The sequence below is a fragment of the Diceros bicornis genome, chromosome 17, assembly GCF_020826845.1.
Source record: "Diceros bicornis minor isolate mBicDic1 chromosome 17, mDicBic1.mat.cur, whole genome shotgun sequence".
Classification (NCBI taxonomy): Eukaryota; Metazoa; Chordata; class Mammalia; order Perissodactyla; family Rhinocerotidae; genus Diceros; species Diceros bicornis.
The window spans coordinates 27,926,768-27,954,181 of NC_080756.1; the positions used below are offsets into that span (position 1 = coordinate 27,926,768).

The 27,414-nt window shown below is 34.9% G+C and overlaps 1 protein-coding gene across 1 annotated transcript in view; it reads right to left on the reverse strand.

The window, feature by feature from the left end:
- CNTN1 (contactin 1) overlaps window positions 1–27,414 on the reverse strand; it is a 347,630-nt gene that overhangs the window by 230,756 nt on the left and 89,460 nt on the right. The window contains exon 2 of the mRNA XM_058558501.1: window positions 26,923–26,970. The gene's annotated coding sequence lies outside the window, so the exon portion shown is untranslated. The remainder of the gene's footprint in view (window positions 1–26,922; window positions 26,971–27,414) is intronic.

A 27,414-nucleotide genomic window follows, 5' to 3' on the forward strand; every position in this document is an offset into this window, starting at 1 on the left:
TCTCAATTTTTTTATTCAACAAAAGTCTGTACACTCTTAGGTCTTTTAGGATTTTTGAGCTTTTGAAAAGAATAACTCAACCCATAAGTAACTCCTTTAAGAAGGTTTTACTGTTTGAATTCATGAATGAATAAATGCCAACAACAAAATAGATGATACATTCACTGCAATATTTGATTAACACATTAAAAGCACAGGCTCCTTTTATGGACTTTATATGAGTTTTAGTCTCATTATCACTAAAAAGGTACTTATTTTAAAACTTCTATATAGAGATATTTTAAAAATAACCACATCATGATTATAGTGCACAAGTATATATTGTGTGCATATATATGGATGTGTGTATGTATACAAATATTTTAGAACTTTTATTGAAGTAAACTATATTTCATATTAGTGTACATATAGCTGTCCAATTTTTTGAACTTTCGCAAATTGACACAGCTATGTCACCCACATTCAGATCAACAAGCAATACTAGCAGCCCAGAGGGCCTGGGTTCTCCATTCCATCCTCCACCACCCCCAAAGATAGTCACTGTCCTGACTGCTAACATAAGCTTCACCTGATTTTTTACACAATCATTTAAAACCAATCTGTAGTGCTGTAGAATTCTCCAGATATAGCACCATTTCAAAAACAGTTTGAACAAAAGTTTTGTATTCATATTCTTCCCATTCTTGTTTGACCATAAGTTCAAGATGTAAAACATAACTGTTATACTTTCATTTACTAAGGCAATTTTGTGTAAGTCCTTTTTGATATGAATACTTTGGAACACATTTTATTTTTCTACCCATAAGTAGGTCTCATAGCAGGATATTAATGTACCAGTAAGTTCTTTTGTAAAATATTTGTTTTTTGTGAAGTTACTGCATAAGGCAATTAACTCAGCTTTTTCATAAGGAGTTTTATCTTTAAACCTGCAACTGTAATTTCCTGGAAAAGATTTCATCGTAGACATTTGTCCTATGTTATTAAAGAGGCACTCATAAAAGTGTCTTGAAAATATAACTAATATTTTAGTTCTAGGGAGTGGGTACAGGGATCTTTCTGAACAAAGTGATACTTGAATGAAATACATGAGGATTTAAATTAAAAATAGATAATGATTTAAAGTAGAGATTAAAAGTCCTAATTTATAAGGATAACGTAGGATCTAGACTGCCTTCTTGGTGCAAGAGAAGCAAAACTCTTGGCTGAAGAGACCATTATATGACTGAGGAATAATTTAATAGGCATTAGTGATAAAAAGAAAAACTGGTTTATGGAATGAAGGAGAAATAAAAACTGGCTTGGGGCATGCAGGTGTGAATGCAAAGAACACCTGGCTTTCTTTCAATACAGCTAACATTGACTTAAACCCTTTCTTTCACAAATATTCATTGACAAGGGCTATGGGTCAAAATCCAACTTGGTGCTGGGAATTGAACAACCTTTGGTCTCAAAGGCTTAGAATCAGTGGTCTCTTGGAGCTAGCCTATACCAGCTTGTAAAAGCCTATTTTAATTTTCAGAAATTTTGCAAGCCAGTTGTTAAACATTATTAATAATTAAATGATGTAATCTTACAATTAAATAAATTATATTTAAAAAAGAAATAAATACTCAAAATACATCACTCCCTATACATTTTACTATTATCAGTGCTTTACAGATTGTTTACACCTATTTATCTGCTTGGTGAAAATGTTATGTAATAGTGTGCTATTGGGCACCTCGTCCCAACTCATGTTCAGTAACAGCATGTTGGTAGCTTGAAATCAACCACGGTGGAAATATTTACAGGACCAAAAGCAGCAAATGCTACAAACCAGGTCTTTTTATTTTCCCCTGGAGAACCAGTGGTTAAACATTTAACAGCAAGCCTCAGCCTACAATTCAGAGTCTAGAAACTTTTAAAAACAATTAGTTCTAATCTATTCCAACAACAGTATTTTCCAATTTTGATTTTAACAGTGTTCACTCAAAATTTCAACTAATGTTGTCAGGCAAAAGCTGAGTTATGTTAAGCTCTCTTTGGTCAACTGAAAAATGATTGAACATAAAGGAATGTCCAAGGAATGTTTATCCCAAAAGATCTATACTTTTTCCCTATTAAGAACTGGAAAAAAATCAGGATCCTTTCAAAGGTGGTGATATTATATATCCAGGTAAATGACAAGTTTAGAAAAAAAATTAAAGTTAAAATTTCTTCATCAAATTATGGAAAAATGTTACATAAAACTTATCTATAAATATGCTTTCAATCATCTGATTATGCTTCCACCTTCCATAATAACATTAAAAGATTTTTTTAAATGCTAAAATAATTGTATTTACGATCAATCCCAGCTGTGCATTTTTGCTATAGTTGAATAGGTTAATAAGGCAGCCACCTAAAAATGTATAACAGTAATTTAAGAATAGTGCAATTGTTTAACAGTGTAAGATAGAAAATAAGTATTATACATTCCACTTGAAGGAATATAGAAACAAAGAATGATACTGAGGTTTTGACAGTATTTGAGAAGGATGTTGGGAGGCCTACTCCTACACAGTCTTAACTAGGATCCTCATATCCCTCCAAACTTGGAGCACTTGCAGGACTACCTCAGAGTCTTTGAAAGTGATGGGCTTTGGTTTTGGTACGGCAGAAAGCTTAAACTTCAGAAGAGGGTGGCACTAGCTTTTGGACAAGGCTAGAACCATCTTTAGGTTTTCTTAGGCTAGCTCTTTGAAAATGTCTACCATCTGAGCTCTGCTAGAGCTCTGTGAGCTCTGTACACTGATATCCTAAGCCATGCTGAAGTGAAAGTCTCTATCCTACCCTTTAAAATATCTGAAATATCTGAATTAGTAGTAAATTAAATTTAATTAAAGTGGCGCAAAGCCTAGATCTGGATCTACTACAAATTACATTGACTCAGATGTCCAGACTGGTGATCCGACAGAAGAAGGGGCATGCTCAATTCTGGGGATAAATATTATTACTTTAGTCTCTTTTGTCCTTTAATACACAATCTACAGCATACAATAAAAAAAATTATAAGATATAAAAAGGAACAAGAAACTATGCCCCATAGTGAAGAGAGTAAATAGTCAATAGAAGCAGATCCAATAATATAGGAAAACAGGATATTTTAGGATTGGAAGATGTCTGAGGAGATGAGTATTTAAAATGCATATTGCAGTCAAATGGTGAAGATAAACTAAATCTGAAAGAAGGCATTGACTGTAAGCATAAGAGGCAAGAAGAGACCAAAGATCTTTCTGAGGTGGGATTGATAGGATTTGCTGGCTGATCCTACATGGGGGATAGAAAAGAAAATGTTCAGAATAATACTTAGGTTTCCACCTTGAAAAATCTTTGGATGTTGACACCAACAACTAAAACTGATTATCCAAAAGTTAGAATAAATTTAAAATAATAGAACACAGTGAACTGTATATGTCTACTTCACCTTCTCTTCTTGACCCTTCAGTGCTCTGACCACTTCCCAATAGCTGGAACATCTCTTCATTTGAATCCTGGGACACTATACTCTCCTGGTTACCTCTTTTGTTTCTCTGACATCTCATTCTCTTTATTAGCTCATTCACTTTATTCCCACTTAAAGATCTGTAGCCCTAAAATTTCTCACTCCTCTCCTCTCCTCTTTTTCCCTCTCCTCTCCTCTGCTCTTCTCTTCTCTCTTCATTTTGTTCTCTCCCTAGGTATTCTCATGTACTCTCATAACTTGACAGATAATGTTTAATAAATTCAAACTTCCCTCTCCAAGCAAAATGTCTTTTCTGAACACCAGACCCATCAGCCCACTTATATGCTTGATGTTTACACTTGTGTATCTCACAAGCATCTTAAACTCAGGCAGCTCACAAATGAACTCAAATTCCTTTCTCTAAATTTAGTTTTCCTTTTTTTTCTCTGTGCTATGAAATGGCACCACCACCCACTCATCTGCTCATGTTAGAAACTGAGATATCATTTTCTATACTTCAAAGATCATACATATATATAGCTATATCTATATCTATAGATATAGATATATATACATGCTGATGAACTAAAACTTTGTCTCTAGGCAAGATATCTTTTCTGAAGTCCAGACACATCAACTTCGTATTTCCACTTGGTTCTCTCACTTTGAGATAATTTTTATCTCAAATATTATCTCAATATTTTTTGCAAATCTAGTTTTCCTCCAGTCATTCCTATCTTGATAAATGACACCACCCTACAACATCTGCTCATGCCTAAAGTCTATGGCTTCAACCCTCTTTGTCTACCTCCTAATTATATGCTAAATTCATCCACTTTTTTCTATCTTGATTGTCAATAACCAAGTTCAAGCTATCATCATCTCTCCCTTACATATTAAAATAGCCTTATAGGTGATGTCCCCATATCCACCCTGCTGTCTGCTAATCCTTTCCAAATACCATATTAGATTATCTAAAAAGATCTTTTAAAAATGCAGATGTCATCATATTATCTACTGGCATAAAAATGTTTAGTGTTTTCCCAATACAATTAAGATAATATTCTAAATCTTTAACATAGCATATAACGTCCTGTTGGCCTCTAACCAATCCTCCAGCTTCATCGTGTTCTCTTTTCCCCCTCCTTCACTATATTTCAGGTGCACTGGCCATCTCCCTGTTTCTTCCTAATTTAAAAACTTTATTCTTCCTCTGTCAGGAATGCTTTTTCTCCAAATATTTGCTTGGCTAACTGACTCATCTGTCAGGCTGTATCTTCTACTTTATCACTTTGCAAACTAAGATAGTTCCTTCTGCAATTCATTCTCACAATACCCAGTACATTTCCTTTACAGCTGATCAAAATTGTAATTAAAAACACATTTTTTGTAATTATTTATTTAATGCCTAACTCTTCCACTATAATGTAATTTTCACTACAGCAAAGACCATATTTGTTTTATTTGCCTTTCATTTATCATATGTCTGGTGTTCATTCCTGTGATTGGCACACAGAGGGTACCAAACGGTATTTACCAAATGCAATGAATCACTGGCACAGGGTATGCTTGCATCAAGATCTGATTCTTTAGGTTTGACTTATCAGTCACTGTGATAGAGTTGACCAGATAGAACTGAGCTGCCTGCCTTTGAATAAATGGTTGATTTTTAACTTCAGATCTTTGGCTAAGAATACTTGTGTATTAAGCTTCTCTCTAAAAATCTGCACTACAAATTTGTCTCTGTCCCAGGATTTTGCCTGTCTAGCTTGTCAAATCTGAACAGGTTAGTAGACTTTGACCTGTTGCTACCCATAGTGGACAATCTGCTCTGGTTTTGTGTCCAAACTCAGTTATTCTGAAGTGGGGAAGTTTTATTATCTCCACAGCCCTACCTATGCCCTGACCTACTTGAATTCTCTGTTGTCTTAGATTCCCACTTAAGTTGAGCCGAAGACAGAACACTGATTCACCGTTATTAATTCTAACGACGCTAGCTGTTGTTTTCCCTTTGCTTTCTCCAGGGAGATTCTCCTCAGCCCTTTAAGAATTTTCTTAGCTGGCTCCTAAATTTCTAGTAATTTATGGCCGACATGTTCAAATCTGGAGTGGAGATGACTGCCAGAGATGTTGAAAAACTCTTGACAGCTTTAACTTTTCTAACTTCTGGTTTCCAGACTGTGATCTATTTCTGTACTCTCAGTAATTAAGCTGTCATTTTCCTTCTTCATCAAAACTAGGAAAGTCTCAGTTGGTGAAGCTTACTAATAATTTTTAAATTTAATAATTTAACAAATATTGCTTAACAGTAGACAATATTTTTTTTAAAAAAGAAAAATTATAGAGTATATTTTCTTCTAACTTGTATTGTTCATCTTCTCAAATATATCTTTATATCTCCAATGAGTTGTAAAGAGAGAGGGGCAATATATCTAATAGTTGAAAGCATAAGCTTTCATTTCTTACACTCTAGGGTTTAGTATCATGTTTACACTTACTCAGTGTTTGTCCATAGCCAAATTACTTAACCTCCTTAAATTTCAATATATTCGTGAAATGAAAATACTAATAACAATAATAATGCCTACATGATAAGAATACTGTGAGAATTGATTAAACAAAAGAACACACAAAGAACTACCTAGTAGAGTACCTCAACAAACCAAGGGCTTAAAGTTGTTTGTTACCATTATGGCATAAACTCCCTGCAAGCTAGCACCATGCTTTATGCTTCTACGTCATGCAAAACTATCACAGAGCTTGCATAAAATAATTTACAATAAATACTGATTGATTGATTGATTGATTGATTGATGAATTCAACCAGATTTTTTGACTCCTTTTGTTCTGTCAGGTCTTAATGATTCAGAAAATATTGTCTCCCAATAGGAAAGCCATTCCTAGAAACACAAGGGTTACTTTTGGCCAAAAAAATGATATAAAAACATTATTAAAGTGTTTATTTATTTTTCTTTACATTTTTCACTGACTCCTTAATACTGAGAGGGAAAAAAAATATCCTTATCAGGTATTTAAAGTAATTTAATTTAAGTATTGAGCATAATATAACTTTATTTTATACTCCAGCATGGTGAAACAGGTTCTCTTAGTGCAAATTCTAAGAAGTAATAGATTTTAGTATCATACACTGTTAAGTAACTACTCAGTAATAGAATTTATTGGGCCTACAAACATCAATTATGTATAGAAATATCAAACAATAGATTTGATTATAGGTAATAGATTTTATTATACAGTATCAAATAATAATGGCTTACAAATATTGAGATTTATTTGTGCCAGGTATTGTCCTAAGTACTTGACATGACTTATCAAATCTAACATTTCCAATGACCAACCGTCTAATGCCTTGTTTTTTTTCAGTAATGCTCCAATAACCTGAGACTTATACATTAATTTAATTTACTGATGCTCATTTATAGATATATAAAAAGTTAGAAAATAAGTTAGAATGACACTTCAGTTTATGTTCATATTGTTTTCAGCTTCTGTCTCTAAAGTAGTGTGGATAGAATACGAGCATTGATACTCTGGGTCTCCATATTGCATAACTTCAAGGAACACCATCTGGTATCATTTTCTCTCTGCCTGAAGAACTTCCTTTGGCATTACTTCCAGTGCAAGTCTGATGGTGATGAATTTGTTTAACTTTTGTTTATCTGAAAAAAAGTCTTTATTTCACCTGCATTTTTGAGAGATATTTTTGCTAGGTACAGAATTCTAGATTGATTTTTTCTTTATCCTCAGTACTTTAAAGATGCTATTCTTTAAAGATGCAGGTTCTAAGTGGGAGATTGGAGAGAAAATGTTAAGAATGACACTGAAGTTCTGGCTTGAAAAAAATCAATGGATGTGGGCATAAATTATTGAGATTGATAAGAAAGTTCAATAAATACAGGAAAATAGAGCATAGTGAATTGGTCTGTCCCATTTACTTCATTCCTTTTAACTCCTTAGCATTCTGTCACAAAATTACTGGCTCTTTCTTAGTGGGAACGTCTCTTCAACTGGTTTCTGGGACACAGGCTTGCCTCCTTTGCCTCTTGCTTCTCTGTCCATTCCTTGGCAGTATCCCTTGCCAGTGTAACATTTTTATTACCATCCTTTAAAGATTAAAGGATAAGAAATCTTTTCTCATTTAATTCTTTCTTCCTAGGTATTTTCATTCACTTTAATAACTCGACCTATCACATATAATGAATCCAACCTTATGTCTCCAAGTAAATGTCTTTTCTGAGCTCTAGATCCAGCAATCCACTTATAGACTTCATATTTACACTTGGGTAAAACTCAGGCAGTCCACAATTGCCCTCTTGACTTTTTTCCCAAAATTTGGTCTCCCTCCAATCTTCCCTATTCTAGTTAAAGGTATAGTCTCCATTCATCTTCATACCAGAAACCTAGATGTCATATTTAATATTTTCTTCTTTCTCTATGGCCACTAGCCTGTTGGTTTCTATTTGATAAATACATACAAGATCTGTCTACTTCTCTCTCTCCTAAGTGGCATTAACCTAGTCCAAGCCATCAAACCCCTTGTCTGAACTATTGCAATAACCTCCTAAAATATTTCCCTGCATAATCCATATCAAATATCCTATCAAAACACCTAGAAGGATATTTTTTGAGTGGGGATGTCATCATATTATTTACTGGCTTAATTTTCCAGTGTTTTCCTGCTACAATTAAGATACTATTTTATGTCTTCAACAAGGCATAACAAGTCTGTATCATCGTCACTAGTCTCATCTTGTGCTATTCTCCTCTCATTCACACATTCCAGTCATCCTGGCCATCCGTCTGTTCTAATCTAATGTACACACTCTGAACAGGCTGATCTCTTGATCTAGAATGCTTTCCCCCAGCTCTTTTCTTAGCCAACTTCATCTCATCTTTGAGGTTGTAGCTTAAAATAAACTTCATCTGGGAAACTTCCCGAATCATCCTCCCATCCTTCCTCCTTGCAGGCTAGGTTAAGTGTCTTTTGATTCATTCTCATAATACTCCTCTACGTTTTCTGTGTAACACTTTATGATAATCTAATTCAATACTTACTTGTATAATTGTTTATTTAATACTTGACTCTCCCTATGGCAGAGATCACAGTCGTCTCACTCTTCTGTGTCTCTATCATTTATCGCTGTATTTGGCACATAGAGGGTACCAAAAATATTTTTTTAATTTATAAATGAATGAACCAGTGCACAATTTGTGGTTGTATTAGCTATTAACAGGACCAGATTCTTTAGGATGGAGAATTGGAGAACTGCGATAGGCTTGGCATAATAGATCTGGGCTGCCTGCTTCAAATAAATATTTTATACTCAACTTCAGACCTTTGGCTATGGATTCTTACATCTTTAGTTTCTCTCTAAAATAGTTGTTTTTTGGTCCCAGGATTTTTGCTGCCTTGGCTTACCACGTCTGCCCTAATCTTTAACTCTGCTTCCATCCTTGGTGCATACCACCTTGATCTCTTTCACTTATGCTGTGTAACCTGCTCTGACTTTGTGTCCAAATTCATCTTCACTTAAGTGAGAGAGTTTCATCTTCTCCATGACCCTCCTTAAGTTCTGTCCCTCCTGAATTTATTTTTGTCCCAGATTCCCATCTTGCATCTCAGCCTAGGACAGAACATTCATCAATCATTATTAATTCTAGTTAATTCCAGCTTGGTTTCTTCATTCTGCTTTCCTGGGGAATTCTACCTCAGCATCACAAGACTCTTCTTTGCTGCTCCCTGTTGCTGTAGTGCAGTGCTTTTTGAACTTTACGTGACATGGAGCATTTGGAAAGCTCTTTTAAAGCACATATTCCCAGGCCCACTCTGAGAAATTGTGATATATAAAATCTGGGGTGAAGCCCCCAAATTTGCATTTCTAGCAAGCTCCTGGGTCATACTGATGCTGATAGTCTTAGAATCACACTTAAAATGGCACTACTGTAATGGTTTGAGGCAAATTTGTTAAAGTCTGGTGGAAGTTGCCTGAGGTTTTGAAAAGCCATATTGCTTTAACTTTTCTTAGATCTGGTAATCACGATCTAAGCTACTTCTCTATTTTCACTGTTTAAGCCATCAGCACCCTTCTACAACCTATGAAGACTCCTCTGCTAGAAACTCTTTCTATAACAAACATAGCTGTTCATGTTTTCTTTTATGAGTATTTAAAAGTGTAGTTTTATTTTGCTCATTGGTCATTGACCATGGTCAATCTGTTTTACATTAGGAATAAATGTACATTTTAATGGTTAAATACACAACATTTCATGGGCTGTAGCCTGGGGTTTGGTTCTGGGTCTGACATTTATTAGCTACAAATTAGTTTATTCATCTCTCAAATTAGAAAGATAATAATAGTTACATTACTAATATCTTTCTCATAGAAATGCTGCAGTGGTTGATTAAACAGAAGAATTTGGAAAAATCTTAGCAGATTTCCTGCCACACAAGGGTGCTAAAAGCTGTTAGCTATTGTTGCAGAAAATCACAAAAATTGACACTATGTTTTATGCTTCTGTTTACACTATAGCATGTAGCACAAACCTGGCAGAAATTGGTGTTCAATAAAACTTTAAAACTACATGACAATGTCTGCCATAAAAATAATAAAACAAACTCCTGATTCAGTAAGTGTGCTTCAGAAAAACAACAGAACCAAGAGAATATATATATGTATATTTAATTGTGCCACTAGTTCATTCACTTATAAATTCAAAAAATATTTTTGGCACCCTCTACGTACAAATACAGTGATCAATAAGAGAGATACAAAAGAGTGAATATATATATATGTAACATGTGTGTATGTATAATATATAGAACGTATATTTATAGAATATATATGTATAATATATAGAATATATAGATTTATATGTAGATTTATAGAATATATATATGTTTATATATTTAAAGAGATTTACTTGAAGGAATTGGCTCACATTATTATGGGTGTAAGGCTGGCAAGGAAGAAATCCCTAGATAGGCCAGAAGGCTGGAAACTCGGCAGGAGTTTATGTGTTGACTTGAGGCAGAATTTCTTTCTTTTGGAAAACTTCACTTTTTTCTCTTAAGGCCTTCAAGTGATTGGATCAGGCCATCCCACATTATGGAGGGTAGTCCATACCCTCCATACTTAAATACATCTGATTTTAGATGCTAACCACATCTACAAAATACCTTCACAGCAACACTTAGATTAGCATTTGATTAAATAACTGGGTACTACAGCCTAGTCAAGTTGACACATAAAATTAGCCATCACACCTCCTTCATATCTATAGAACAAAAACCAAATTCTCTTTTGGTATTTAAGGATCTCCATGATCCAACTCAATTTCTCTCTTCTAATTCCACCCTCCTTAATTGCGAGATTCATTTTTCAAGTTCCATCATTTTGTGAAGCTTCTCTGATCATTCATTTACATGGGAAGTACTTTCCCTTCTCTGTTTTCAATATTCTTTGTAACTTTCCTGCATCCCTTTCTGTTGTAATCCTCTGTGTATGTAATAATTTTTCTCTATTTGTTGAGAGCTCCTTGATTACAGGGACTATGCTTTCCTTTTATTTCTATCCCTACAAAGACTATTCACCATGGCACTCAAAAGACATTTGTTGAATTTATTAAATTATCTCCCAGCAAAAAGTTTCAAATAAGGGCTTTATCAATGATATAAAATTTAATTCACTTCATTTGAAGGAACTAAATTTTAAAAGTGTAACATATTGGCAAGTTGTCCATTCCCTGTTTTAATAATGATGTGATTACTAAAAAATCCAGTATTTAATAAATGAGACATTTAATATTTTTGGCAATATATCATGTGGGTAAAAGACCAGGTGGACATATTTTATAATGACAATATTATGAGTTCAGTTTTATTTAAATTATATATTTTCTCACTATCCATTCAAGGAAAAAAGAGCAGTTATTCATTTTCAAATTCAAGGGGCAGCGTATAAAACAGCAGGAACTCAGGCAATTCAGCAATCCATCTATCTTGAGAGGAATAAAACACTACTCCACTCTGTACTGGCTGGCACAACTCTTCACCAACAATTCCCCATTTAGATATAAAAACAAACTGGCCTTTGTATTTTGTTTATGCTGTCACCGGGGCATTACTCTCGAAGCACTTCAGCAATACAAAAATAATGTTGCTGTCTCTTACAGCCACAGCTAAAAAGTATTCGTGAAAAGTGCTGCTCAAAGAGCATATTTATCTCAGTTGGTTTCCTCATTGTGCAATGATAGCGATATTAAACTAAATTCCTTATTTTGTCAAGATCCTGAATATTTTCTCATTTTATGTATGTCTAGGTAAAATCCTGCATTGTGGAACTTTTATTAGGTATGTATGAGAGAAAGGATCTAAATTTACCCACGTGAGAGTCCTCCTTACCCCTCCCTCATCCAGTATTTAAATTTCTAAACTAATAGAGAGAGATGTGAACAAACAGATGAAATAATGTATTATAGGTGCAATGATAAATATAAGTACCAGATTCAGAGGAAGCAGAAAGGATAGACTGGAGTAATCTCCCTGAGTAGGTAAGGAAGAAGAAGCTCAGGAAAGGTTTCATTCAATTGAGTGTTGGAACAAGAGTAGATATTTTCCAGATAGAAAAGGTGGAGGACAGAAGAGTTATTCCAGGAAGAGGAAACCACATAAAAGAAGCAGCAAGGAATGACACAGCTTGGCTCATTCTGTTTAAAGAATGGTAGAAAATGAGGCATAAGAGCAGAAGAGGGAGACAAGGCATTATTTTCCATTCCATGAATATCAAAATTTGATGTCCAAGTCTAACGTGCTTCATGCTCTGGTTTCATGTTATCTATACCACCTGAATTTATTCACACAGTAGGTGCTGAACAAATATTTACTTAATGAATACACAAATGAATAACATTTCCTAAGTATCTATATGCAGGGAACTTTGCCAAGGTTTATGGAGAATAAAAACAAACAGCTATAACTAAAAAAAAAGGGAAAACAAAAGCAATGAAGACCTCATACTTAAATATAAAATATCATAATTAATTTTAAATCAAGATAGAAAGTAATGTAGAGGAAGTATTTGGAAATTAAGAATATATTGTTTCTGATACCAGCTTAACACAAGATTGACATAAGGGAAGCCATATTGTAGAAAAGAAGCCATATTGCAACTGCGAATGACCTCTGGAGAACTAGCCCAGGTGGATCTGCTCCAGGTTGCGCATAGTCTAGGTAATTAATAGCCACCCTTTGGGGAAAATTCATGCTTTATAGATTTATGACCCTTCTTGCATATATACTGCCCAGCTGCAATATGACAATAATTTTTTTTTAAGTTCCCTAGGAATGTAATGACCCCCAGACAGAGATTCTATGCTGATATCCATCATCAATGACAGCTGAAAGATCTGGTTGTAGTGACTCCCAGTCTGTAACACCAGAGGGTCAACATTCCTAATCTCCTCTCCTGTAACCCACTGGCCTATATAACTGCTTCAAGGTTCTGTGCCCCTCTTAAGATGGTTCTTTAGGATGCTATTATTCCATCGTCTTCTGATCAGCTAGCTCATCGCTTAATAAAAGCCCTTTCTCTACCACCATCTTGACTCTTGACAGTTTGGCTTCTTGTGGGGAGCAGATCATGCTCTTTGCTCGGTAACATTTTCATTGCTTCCCAGGTAAGCCTGTGTCTTTAATGCTTTCTGCGCCTACTCTGTTCATTCCTACTTTAGTGTTTGGGCTTACAATATTTTTCTTTCCTTGCCTTCTTAAATGCTTTAATTTCCTTCTTTTATATATCCAGATTTTGCCAATCTCGAAAAAAAGAGAAGAAAAAGAAATGATAGCTAGGGCCGGCCCAGTGGTGTAGCGGTTAATTTCACGTGCTCCACTTTGGCAGCCCAGGGTTAGCAGGTTTGGATCCTGGGAGCAGATCGACACACCCCTTGTCAAGCCATGCTGTGGTGGCATCTCATATAAAGTAGAGGAAGATGGGCACAGATGTTAGCCCAGGGTTTTATATAAGTGTTTTATGTAAAACATCTTTAATCCTCACAACATTTGAAGTGAGTAAAGTAGGCATTCCCTCCTTGTCTTACCACTATAGCCATGTATGATTCAAAGAGGTTAAGTAATATTCCCAAGAAAATATAAACAGCGAGTGGAGGAGGTGAGTGTGGAGCCCATTTCTATTTCCTTTCTTTCCAAAGCTCAGCTCACTTGTTATTTTCTCTATGAATCATGTTCTTAGGACACCAACATCTACTGTCCTCTCCTTCCTCTGATATCCTACGATCAGCATCCCACAACCTAACACTTAATTTTTTTCTAATAATTCTTCATGTTAGTTTCATCCTTTCACATGGATTATGAGATCTTTGATGGATAGAACCACATTTTATGTTCTCTTGCATCACCCATAAAACTCCAAACAGTGGTGATCACATAGCAAGTGCCTTGAAACATCTGTAGATTGATTAGGCTGCAACTTCTGGAGTTTTATCCCTTATTTCACTTCAATATAACCCTCTCCCCACAGTGATGAATCATCAACCATTGCCAGTGCTCAGTGTGAAAACGTGGATAGGTTATTTTATGATGTGAGGTGTATTTTCAGAGTCAATTCTTGTATATCCTAACAAAGTGGTATCTCTATTATATCTGTATATTACCTGGTATCTGTATATTACCTCGTTGTTCTATCACTAACACTCTGTGAGCCTGCACAATCTACCTACTTCACAGGCATTTTGTGAAGGTTAAAAATGATTAGGTATGTAAATTAATGTTATAGACTTTAAAGTAATGAAATACAGGTATATGATTACAATATTTAAAGAAATGATCTACTTATATTTCTTAATTCCTACCAAATTTATCCCTGAGGTAATTGGATAATTGAATCAATGCCCTTGTTTCAAAAGAAAAAATCAGTGCCCATACGTATTATAATTGACCTGCTAGGGAAAAAAGTGCAACTTTGATCACAAAGAGCATTGGTAAATTGAACACTGGGAATTTCAGACCATAGTAGAGAATTTGGGATGTCACTGAAGGGTAATTGAGGTGATCAAAACCCTGTTTACACTGTGGAAGATCAAAATTGGCCACTCTGAAATACATCTCTTTACCTTGATTATTTTCTCTGATGGACATTTGACCTCCCCCAAACTGCCTAAAGAATTTAACATAGAAGACCTGTTTCAGGAAGGAGCCACTTCATATGATGGCTGTAATATAACGTAAAATAGATGTTACAATAAGAAAGGCACCAACAAGCCCATCTTATCAAAAATTCTGTCCCTCCCCGGCCACATTCTCTAGGTGGCCCTGAAAAGAGTTGCCAGACAAACATTTACATTTATAAAGGAAATCTCCACTTGTAAGGTATCTCCCTCTCTGTACTGGGAAGAGGAGGGGATGACCTCATCTCTAGAAACTTATCAGGTGGAAGGTGAGGCCTTAAATCTGCATAATAACCTTACTCTTGCTTACTGTGCTTTTCTGGTAATCTCCCATAACTGAGTCTCCCCACCCTCAACATCCTCCTTTGTCTTTATCTGAAGATAGTATTTAAGATGAGAATCACTGCCATTGTGTTAAGAAACTCAGCTTCCCTGGTTTCTCCCACGCATACATGTTATTAAACTTGGTATTATTTTCACCTGCTAACCTGTCTTTTAATTATTTGTCCAGCCATAAGAACCTTAAGGGAAAGGGTGGAGGGGGATTCTCCCTCTTCCCCAACAATACTCATTGCTAGAACAAAGTGATAAACCATTTCTGGAGGTAATACAATGACATGAATTAATAAGCAAAATCAAAGATAACATGCCATTTTAAAAATGATCACCTTTTCATTTGTTAAAATGTAAAAAGGAACCAGTTGATAAACTACATACATATCATATGCATCAATGTGTGCAAACAATTCTAAATTTTTCAAATATAGCACTTAGGGTAGAAAATTATTAGTTCTGACTGCAATAAGTAATAAAAATTGTTGTAACAATATAAAGTAAAGAATTTGAGGAAAATGCTCCTTCCTAACCTCAGCCATAGACTAGTGGGAAGCCTCTTTTACAAGCTGTGTCTAAAAGGAGAAGGCAGGGGGATTCAGTAGAGGTAATCCTCAGCTGGCTGAGAATAAATGCCCAGCCCTTAATTGGTGCAAAGCAGCCTCCCTCAGTTTGAGTTACAGTCATTGTTTGCTGGGAAACAGGCAGAACTGGTTTTCTGGGATCTTTTAACATAGAAGAAATTTAAAAAGAAGCTTCAGAAAGAGAGTTGGAGAGAAGAATTTACGGAGAAATACGAGATTCACACTGCTCCCCCTCCTCTGCTGGTTGGTAGTAGGGGTAGAAGAGGTGGACAGAAAATCCTCCCTTGAGATTTGGAAGTGATTTTGAATGTAGAGTGCTGGCCCTCCTGTCCTTTTGCAGGTTACTGCAAATGCAGCAGAGTCCCAGATATTTTCAGCGCTGCCAGGGTCTGAGGATGGACAGCTGTGAGATGGCCAAGAGGCACAGATAGGGAGAAGAGGGTAAAGCCCACTCTGGTTTCTTATGAGACTTAGTGATGCAGAGAAAATTGTGAGTTTCCTATTGGTTTAGGTAGTCACTAGTTGGAAGCACTAACCTAGAGATTAAGCCTTATAAGAGATATCTTGGTAGAATGAAGTGATAGTATCATAGAAGTGGTAATCCTCTTGGGAAAAGAGAGGAATGTGGCTTCCTACGTATAAGACTGCCCACCTCAGAAAGCTGTGGCGGAGATGCACTGGCTCCTGAAGATGATCTGTGTTACCCCTTAGAGGCAGCAAAAGACATCAGCTGGATATGACAAATGCCAAGGACCAACCAGAAGTGCGCTGTAACAGCAGGAGTCATACATATTGCACAAGTCTTTCATGTACTAGAATTTGCAGCTGGAAAGAATCTCAGAAACATGGTGAGAAAAGTGGCATCTTTTTTCTGTTTTATGAACATGAGGTAATCTGACACTAGCTTCATCAGCAGCTGGGGCACTCTGCTTGTGCATGTAACACTTGTGGTCCTTCTAAAGTGTACAATTATTTATTTCATATGAATTGGTGTCAAGTCAGAGCCTTTACCACCCAACACTTATCAAATCATATTTTCAAGTGTAAAACAGGAATTTTATATTTATATCTGACGTATTTTACCTTGTTGGTTTGAACTCATTCCTATAATCGCTGCATTAAGTTTGAATACTGATTCTGTTGTCCAAAGTATTAGCTACTGGGCTATATAATGGCAATTTGTTGTTATGTTTAACTTTAATTTCCCCATGTTTGCATTGCTCTCTGTAGAATACGATTTAGGCTACCACTTTCATTGTATAAACATAGAACTACAGCTCTGATACTAAACCTAACAAGCAAAGCACAAAAAGGAAAAATATAAATGTGGTCATAGGTGCTAAATAAATAAAATCCTAGCAAGTCAAGTTTCAAAATTAATTAAAAGAATACTATTCTGGGGGAAAGAACAGTTTGGTGTTAGGAAATCTATGAATTATTATAACACTGTAGTAAAGACGGATTTAAGGTGGACCACGGAGTGGAGAGAACAATTAAGTTGAGTAGGAGAGGGGTATGTAGCCACTAGACTCACTCAATAGATGAAGAGAATGCTATTAACACCAGCCCTGGGCAGCATTCAATTGTGAACTTCAGCAAAATAACAGATTTATACAAGTCATGGGACTGTGGAGGTATTTCAAGATTAGATGGATCAAGGAATGTTGCAGTAGAAAATATCAAGGATGTAAATCTAAATGTAAGAATCTTACAAATGTTCATAGGATATTTTCTAGAGAAATATACATAAATATGGGAATATTACAAGGTATTGGCAATAAAATTATTTTTAAGTGAAACATTTCTCATATGTAGCTATGAGAAATGGCCAAATTACATAAGGGATAACACTAAAATAATGTTTTTGAAGAATTTGTGACATGGAAAGTTTCAAAATTCAAAATAATATAAGATGAAGTGAAAAAATAGGATATTAAAATTTATGTATATATGACTTCAAAATATTTCAAGATGTTAACAAAAGCTTATCTCTAAGATGTGTTATGAGTTATTTCTCTTATTTTTCAAGTTTTTTCAAAATAAGTATATTTTTTAAATTAAAGGGCTCCTATTATAGAGCACTTATCACAGATTTTTTTCCTAATCATTATAAAGATCTTTCCACCATTACCCTTTTTGCCACACAAGGAATATTAGATGGCTTGCCTATACTCTTATAGGTATCGGTGGAGAACTAGAATTCAAATTTAAATTTCTTTAGGTTCTTTTTACTGAAATATATACAAATGCATTCTTGCCTTTGCATTTCTGAGAAAGAAAGAAACCCATCATTTCAAGTGTTGCATGAAATTTCTAAGAAATTTAAGTGTTATTGATTGATAGGTGATTCAGTAATCAAAATGCAAATATATGGGTTAGAATTTCCTCTCCTTTCCTTGCCAAACTTCTGTTCAGAATAACTTAACCTTAGTGTGATAGCAAAAAGTCATACAAGGAAATTTAAAAAGCAAATTATACTATCTACATATGCAGAAATCAATCTCAAAGTAATCACTAAATGAATAATTATATAGCAATCAATATTTTTCTATAAAGCATTATGCTGAATAATCTGTGGAGGCTTGAAAGATGCACAAGACATAACTCTTTTCCCTTACAGGTTTTGTAATCTCATTTGGGATATATATGTGAAAAAGAAAAAGAACAATAAAGGTTTAAACTAAAAATTAAGAAAATAGGACAAAGGAGGAAATTAAAATGTGTTAAGCGTCTACTATGTACTGGGCACTGCTAGGCACTTGCTATATGTCATCTCATTAATCCTCACAGCAACGCGATGTATGATGTATCTGATCAGGCAGAACCTAAAAGGAAGAGAAGCTTCTGTAGTAAACCTAACAAGTCATCTAGAAAGAACTTCTTTTTAAAGAGTCATTTTTATTTGCTCCTAGTAACCTAGTAGGTACCTATTCCCCTAGGGAAAGGTAATAACAGGACCCTTTTTTTTTTTTTTGGTGAGGAAGATTAGCCCTGAGCTAACATCTGTTGCCAATCCTTTTCTTTTTGCTGAGGAAGATTGGCCCTGGGCTAACATTCATGACCCTCTTCCTCTACTTTATATGTGGGACACCTGCCACAGCATGGCTTGATAAGCAGTGCATAGGTCCGCTCCCAGGATCTGAAACTGCTAACCCAGGGCCACCTGAAGTGGGGCTCACGAACTTAACCACTGCGCCATTGGGCTGGCCCCAATAGGACCTTCTATGACTTGCTAAATTATGGCTCACCCTCCAAGAGAGCTGGTCACTGAGTAAATTTTCAAGAGTTTACTTGGAGGGGGCTGGCCTGGTGGCACAGTGGTTAAGTTCCAGCACTCCGCTTCAGCAGCCCAGGGTTTGAGGGTTCGGATCCCAGGCATGGACATATGCACCGCTCATAAAGCTATGCTGTGGTGGCATCCCATTTACAAAACAAAACAGAGAAAGATGGGCACAGATGTTAGCTCAGAGCTAATCTTCCTCAGCAAAAAGAGGAGGACTGGCAATGGATGTTAGGTCAGAGACAGTCTTCCTCACCAAAAAATAAAAAAAATAAAAAGAGTTTACTTGGAGATGGAGTAGGATCCTTTTGCGATTTAATGTTCTTGGAACTTCTTTGAGGTATTTCTGTTCCTGATTGATGCTGTTGGCAGAAAAGGATATCAGGAACCTCAAAGAGGTCACCATGAGGCAAGGGAGAGCATACCCATTGACCCAGACTCAGAACTATGGTTTAGAGATTCCTGAGGAAAGACTGAGGCCGGCAACTTTTCCTGTCCTGGGCATTGAACGATAGTGGACACTGTAGGAACAATGGCTGAGCTTCTAGATGACAGAAGGAATCATGAAGCCCACAAGTATACAGGGATTAATTTCAGTTAGGACATTCCTGTAGCAGTGCAAAATCACCAGTTGGAATATACTGGAGAACCAGTTTTCCATAGCAGCTCCATGTGTAGTGATAGAAAGCAACGGATGAACTTCCGCGTTTTCTCTCTGCTTGAGATTTGGAAGCAAGGCAGACTACATTAGACGGAGTAATCCTTTGGGACTCTTGGGCAATGGGAGTAGGAGTAGCAACGACCTCAAGAGAGACCTTGGACTTCCTGCTAATGTGGGCATGCCAAGTTTAGAGTTATGCAAAAAAATGAGAGATGTGACTGCATTTGGATTCTGGTTGTTTTTATTTTTTTATGGTGAGATGAAGGCTCAGAAAAGATATATAGCTTGCCTAAGGAGAGTTATAGCTAGTAATCTGCAAAACTAGGATTGAAACCAATTCTCTTTGACACTTATAGTCTATCCTCTACAAAAGAGACGTCACAAGACATTATATATTTTCCAGATAAAATTATACATCTAGCAAAACTTAGCAAATTATTATTCACTTATAATTAGTAAAATGTTCTCTTAAACTCCAGATGAATGCTATTGTGCAATTCTGGGAGAAAATAAAGCTTTTGTTTGCTTTATGAATTTCACAGTCACTTCATTTTATTCTTCATTGAATCTCAGGCACTAAATCCCCTGTACATTCTTGGATTTCCTTTTATTGAAAAAAGAATTCTTGTTTTGATGAAATAGAATAAAAATTCATGAGATTTTCTTATATTAATCATGCTCGAAAAATAAAGCAATGGCTTTTAATATCTATTCTATAATTCATTCTAATATAATTGATGAGGAACTCAAGTTATTAAACATCCAAAATAATTCAACTGTGCAACAGAAATAACAATGGGAGAGTCTGCCAAAATTTACTACAATAAATAGTCTTAATGATACTGAAAGATACAGTAGGGCTGTAATACTTTTCCCAGTGTTCCTGAAAGTGCCAACCAGAATAGTGAGCACATATTTGGTGTTAAACAAATTGTTTTTGATTGATGATAACTGCCAAGTCCTGAGGAAATTGTAGCATTTAGGAGAGTCCATGGAATTGCTGAAAATCATCTAAGCTAAAAGTTATAAAGATATAAAAGTTTTTAAGGGAAAAACAAGTGAGAGACGTTATCTTAAAAACAAGAAGAAACGTATGACTTTATGCTTACAACTTCTAATTCATGAAAGATTAATATATATAGATAACTTGACAGAGGAATAGATTTTTTTTTTATATCCTCAATGCTTAGCATAGAACCTGGGTTATAATGAGCATTACAGTGAGTTGATAACAAATATTTGTTGAATACATTGATAGCTAAATATGTTATACATTTATTTATGCTCATATTTGTTAGATATTAACAACGTTACACTGTATTTAAAAGTTGACTGAAGAAATACAAATAAGCCCTTCACAATAACACATAATTGGCAGATAGAAGTGAGTAGCAACAAATAGGAGTTGTTCACAGAAAAATAGAACCTTCTGGATAGATCCCATATCTCAATAACTTCTGGATTCCATTTTAGCTGTTTAGAAGTTGTCCATTAGTCTAACTGCCTTTCCTTTAGTGGTGTCGCCGCTAGTTTTTCTTGCTGCTTCCAGTTCTTCTTTATTGTTGGCATTCTGCAGTTTCATTTTTGTGTGTTTAGATGTAATTTTCTAATAATTTATCCCGTTTTAGCTTTCTCAGTCTTCCAGGATCTGAAGATTAAGTATTTTTCAACAATCCTGGAAAGTTTTCTGCTATTACTTCTTCAAGTATTTCCTCCTCTTTCTTCTTTCTATTTTTTTTCTTTTTAGAACACCAATTACACATATTATACCTTTTTATTCTGTTCATCATCCATTGCACGGTCCACTTTCTCTTTGCTAATTTCCATCTTTGTTTTTCTCTATGATGACTATTTCTTTGATCACAAATTCTCTCTTCAGCTGTGTCAGTTCTACTAAACTGATCTTTAAGTTTATAGTTTCAATTATAATATTTCATTTCTACTAGATTATTCTTCAAAACTACTTCTCATTTTTAGTTTCTAGTTCCTTGCTCATATTTTCAAGCACTTTTTTCTTTAAATATATTTTGAGTAGTTAGAATAATGCCCACCCCCCTACTACCAGGATGCCCATGACCTAATCCTCAGAACCTGTGAATATGTTACCTTACATGGCAAAAGAGACTTTGTAGATGTGATCAAGGTAATGGCCCTGAGATGGTGAGATTATCCTGGATTATGTGGATGGGCCCAATCTAATCACATGAGCTCTTAAAAGCAGAAGAGGAAGGCAGAAGAATGTGTCAAAGAGATGTAATGTGAAAAAGAGCCACCCCACAGTTGCTGGCTTTAGAAAGATAAGGAAGAGGCCATAACCAAGAAATGCAGCAGCCTCTAAAGGCTGGGAACAACCTTCAGTTTATATAGTCAGCAAAAAATGGGGACATCAGTCCTACAGCCACAAGGAATTTAACTCAGTCAGCAATTTGAGTGAGCAGGAAACTGATTCTCCCCTAGAGCCTCCAGAAAGGAACATAGTCTTACACCCTTAATTTTAGTCCAATGAGAACTGTACTGGAGTTCTGATCAATAGAACTGTTAAATAAATAAATTTGTGTTGTTGTAAACTACTAAGTTTGTGGTAATTTATTAGCAGTAATAGAAAATTAATATAGATTTCAGTACCAGAATTGACGAGTTGCTATAACAAATATCTAAAAATGTGGAATTGATTATGATATCAGACAATGGGCTTGAATTGGAAGGTTGGAAGGATTTTGAGAAGCATGAAAGAAAAAGCCTAGATTTCTTTGAATAACTGTTAGAAGAAATATGGACATTAAAGACAGTCCATGAGGGCTCAGAAGGAAGTGAGGAGCATTACAGAGAAATTCTAAATTGCCTCAGAGAAAACATAAATGGTCATGAACAGACTATTAATAGAAATATAGATTTTAAGGATGCTGCTAATGAGGACTCAGACGGAAATGAGAACATGTTACTGGAAACCAGAGGAAAGGGGATTTTTGTTGCACAGTGGCAGAAATCTTAGCAGGATCGTGTCATGCAACTATGTGGAAAGCAGAGCTTGTAAGCAAGGAGCTTGGATATTTAGCTGAGGAGATTTCCAAGCAAAGTGTTGAAGGTGCAGACCTCTTTCTTCTTTCTCCTTAGAGTAAAATGTGAGAGGAGACAGAGAAATTGGCGGAGGAACTGTTAAACAAAAAGAAACCAGGACTTGACAATTTTGGAAATTTTTAGCCTACCCATATGACAAAGATGTTAAAATCAAGAGATTAATTTTTATTTTAATTTAAAATTAAGAGATTAATTTTCTGAGATACTTCAGAGAGATCAAAAGATCAGAGTATTCAGTAACAAAAAAGACTCTTTGAAGAGATTAGGGCAGTGATCATAGATCCTCTCAGCCTTCTCAGCAGAAGGTAAAAATAGAGAAGAGATTTCCTTGGAAATATCTGTGCACGAGCCTCTTGTTTAATGGATTGAATCCTTGTGATATACATGAAAGATCCACAGAATTCTTGAGAATTTTATACAAGCGGAGAAAAATGCCAACTTGGACTGAAAGGTTCAGAGAGATATGATATGAGAGGGCTCAACCTGTCATTACTGGCTTAGAAAATAAAAAAGAGGCTGAATGCCAAGGCATGTGGCAGCATCTGGAAGCTGGGAGAAACCCTCAACTTAGAGCCAGCAACAAAACAAGGAGCTCAGTCCTACAACCACAGGGAACTGAATTCTGCCAACAAGCCAAATGAGTAAGAAACTGATTCAACTCTTTCCTAGAGCCTCCAGAAGGAAATGTATCCTGCCTATACTTTGATTTTAATCTGGTGACACCTGTACTGGACTCCTGATCTACAGAACTGTAAGACGATAAATTTGTGCTGTTTTATGACACTAAATGTGTGGTCATTTGCTAGGGCAGCACTAGAAAATGAATACAATAATAAACATTTTTTTTTTTAATCTGGTTGTTCCAATATAATATACCTTTGTAGGACTATATCTTTTGTCATAGTTTTTTTTAGCCTTCTCTCAAGTGTATTTTATGCTTTGTAATTTTTAAATTATTAACTAATTTCTTTAGGAATTTATCTTGGAAACATTGAATTTGGATTCATACCGTAAATGATTTCTTTTGCTTCCACCCACTGACTGAATCTGGAACCACTCTAAACTATTGGATGAAGTTTATTGGATCACACAGGTGAGTTCTGCCACCAAACCTCAGTGAAAGCTGCCTGATAGTTCTGAATTCTAAGGGCAAATCTGGGCCCCTCCACTCAGTGGCAAAGTCTAGATATGCATGTTTCTTTGATGCACCTTCTTGGTGGTAGGTTATTTCTTATAGATTCTTACTCTTAGAGTGTTGTCCTTGAGGATCCTGGTTCTCTGAGAGGCTCTTCTAGTAGACTCCAACTTGGGCTAGCCCTAGGCTTCATCTTCTGCCCCCAGCTTTGCCCTTGCTTACCTCTCAAGGTTGCTGTTTTCACTTTGTTTTTGGCTTCTTTGCATTTTTTACTTTCTTACCATCCCATAAAAGCGTTTAAAAAGAAGTGTTTTGTAGTCATATGTTGAGAGTTTTTCATTTAACAGCTGTCAGAAAAGGAACTCTCCATATATTTTTTAAACCTGCCCAAATTTATTTTAAAAAATTGAAGTAAGACATTTCATTGCCTGTACAGCAAGCGTTTTATTACCTTAAGTAAAACTATTACCAAAGTGATAGCTTTTCCACTCAATTTCTTAATGTAGTTAACAAGTACCATTCTTGATGGTACCAATATTAAAAATAAGTAGCAGACCACAGCCAATCTGTTTCACATTTTAAATCCCTACTTTCTAAAAATATACTGATAGCACTATATGAAGACTCTCCTCCAGACTCCAAATGCAGGAAAAAACATGCTTTTGAGAATAATATTCTAAGAAATTCAAAGCCTACTATTAGTCCTTGTATTGCCTTTATATTTTAAATAAACGTAATTAAGCTCAAATCTAAATTTAGAAAGTATATCTTCTTTTAGATTTATAAACTAAAGATCCACATTTCATTGGTGATGTTTATGAGCAGTCTTGATCCACTCAATCAGCAGAAGTAATCCCATCTTGTATGCTTCCATAGGAAGAGATTACACTATGATGTAATATATTGTTTACATATTTTTTTTTACTAGACTGCAAGCATCTTGAAAAGAGAAATCATATCTACTAAAAGCATTGTGGTAGGCCTAGAATTTAGCACTGAATTTAGGTACTGAATAAATATTTCGTGAATTTAATCTATGAGTGAAGACGTTTAGTAAAATGTAAGAAGCTTATAATTCTGAAATACATATAATTTCAATTTGTTTTTTTACTAATATTAGGAAAAAAATTGTTACAGTATTATAAAAAATAGTATAGTATTACAGGCCAGCATTAGTGAAAGACATCATTCCAAATGAAGTAACTTGTACCCTAAGTAGAGCTTCCCTTCTTTCTTTCTCTCCTTATTTGTTTATCATCTAATTCACGTTTCATTACACAATGAATGAATGAGTGTATTGATTCTGAAATAAAAGTGATTTGAAATTGTATTTTACCTGAAGCATTGTTAACAGGATAATGATAATGCCCAATGAAAGAAAATGCCATTAATTACTTCAAGTAAGGGAAGTAAGATTGTCAGTATTTAAAATAAATGTTTTCCAGAGTTGAGTTTTAAGTAATTTTCATTTACTTACTTAAAAAGAAAAAAAAAAAAGCATTATATTGCTAAACAAAGAAATAAACAAATCCCAAACAGACAAAATCTTTGAGAATTTAGTGTTAGGCACAAAAGGCAAGACTATTATACACGTTACATTGTCTTTCAAGCTTGCATAGCCATATTTTATTTAAAAAATGTTCAACTGAAAATGGTGTTTAAAATATCAGACCCATAGTTTCCAGTTTTATACTAATCCTTCCATGGTAATCACCTAGTCTAAAGATTTTAATAAAGACATTTAAAGGAATTAGGACCTAATCTTCACCTCTTTTCTTCATTTAATTTTTATGTCCTAAAGGATATATGAATGTGGGTCTTCATCGATATTTCAAATGCAACATAGAGAAACAAAACTCATTCTGTTCTCCAACAAAACATTTCTATCGGTTTTGAATTTTTTCCTTTTTGCTGTAGGAGTAAACTTAAAACCATCTCTGCTCTTCCTTCTCCTTTATTCCTTTTATCTAGTCAGTCATAAAGAACTGTCATATTTGTTTGCTTTCTTATCTTCTGGCAATAGCATGCTTCTCTATTTCCACTGCCTCTTATCAGGATTAGTCTTTCATGCCTTGACAAGACTAGATAATTTTCAAAGATCCTGCTTAATTCTAGTATTTTATTGTTAATTTTTTGAATTGATCACCCTGACTAGATTGTGGATTCTTGTACTCCACAGTACAACTGTAAAAATCCAACTTAGTAGGTTTGCAGGTAGAGGACACTGGAGATGAATCTGGAACAATCACTTAATATTATCCACTGAAATATGTCCATAACCTCCATCGGCTCTGGCTATGCAATTTTTATTACATTATCCTTAAATGCCCTTCATTCCAACTTACCTCTCTAGCACGGTGCAACATCTATACCATCTTTCATGCTTTCATTAGTGATCTTCATACTGCAAAACACTTTCCCTCTCATTGTCTCCTCAATCCAAAATACACAAAATGCTTCTTAATTCTTATTTTTTCCAGGTAGTTTACATAGTGGTAGGAAACCAAAACTTGGGTCTTAGATAGGCCTTAGCTGATAACTATGCCACTTACCATTTCCGTAACTTCAGATAAACCTCAGGTTTCTAATTGTAAAATGAGATTAATAATAATAACAAGAATAATAATATTTTTGCTTCATAAAATTGCGAGGGTTGTATTACATACAGCATATAAAGTGTTTAGTAGAATGTCTTGATTATAAGGTTAAGTAAATAATATTATTATTGCTGTTGGTATTATTATTGTTATTATTATTAATTCCATGACATGTTCCCATTAAGTCAGCCCACGTCTGATAACTCATTCCAGCCTCTACTAACTCAGCAATATCGAGCACTCACTATTCAGTATTAATTGTTCTCTAATTGCTTTGTGTATTGCACAGTGATTTACTTGTAAGAGTATTGTCAGAGAGGGCACTAAAAGGACGTTTAATAAGTAGTCATCAAACAATTTATCATATGTTTTGGTATGTTTTAAAATTGAGAAATATTACAGAAAGATAAAATGGAACTAATATCATTGAGTGTTTATCATGGACCAGAAAATTGCTAGGTGCTCAGTAACTAGAAATATGTTTGAATATTCTAGAATATTTTATTACACACAGTTTGGCCACATATTTTTATTCCTTAAAACTGAAACACACAGACACACACACTTATACTCCAAGTAAAAAGCTTACCTTAAGATTGTTCTGAATTCAGCTTCAGAAATGATCGAAGGTGGGTATCTACAAATGGATAATTATGAAATTACAGTCAGTTAGATTGAAGATAAAGATGTTTTTTCTTTTAGCAATGATTTTTAATATTTTCTACAAAAAATTAGTCCTTTGGAAGTTTTTATTTGTTGCTTTGACCACTACAGTATAGTTTTGGCATATTTGTAAAATACATTTATAAAATCAGTAAACTTTTAAGCTAAAGGGATTTGACATTTTTTATTGTTTGCAAAGCCTATTGATGGTTTATAAACCCAAATATCATCTTATTCAGCATCATTGAATTGTATTAAAAATTAACATTTTAAGTGAAACTATAATAACACTGCTGAACTTGCCTTGTTTTATGATACTAACACTAGACTTATTTTAGAACATGTGTATATACCATATACAGCATACATACACCATGCGTATATGTGTGTGTGTGTGTGTATCCCATATGTGTGCATA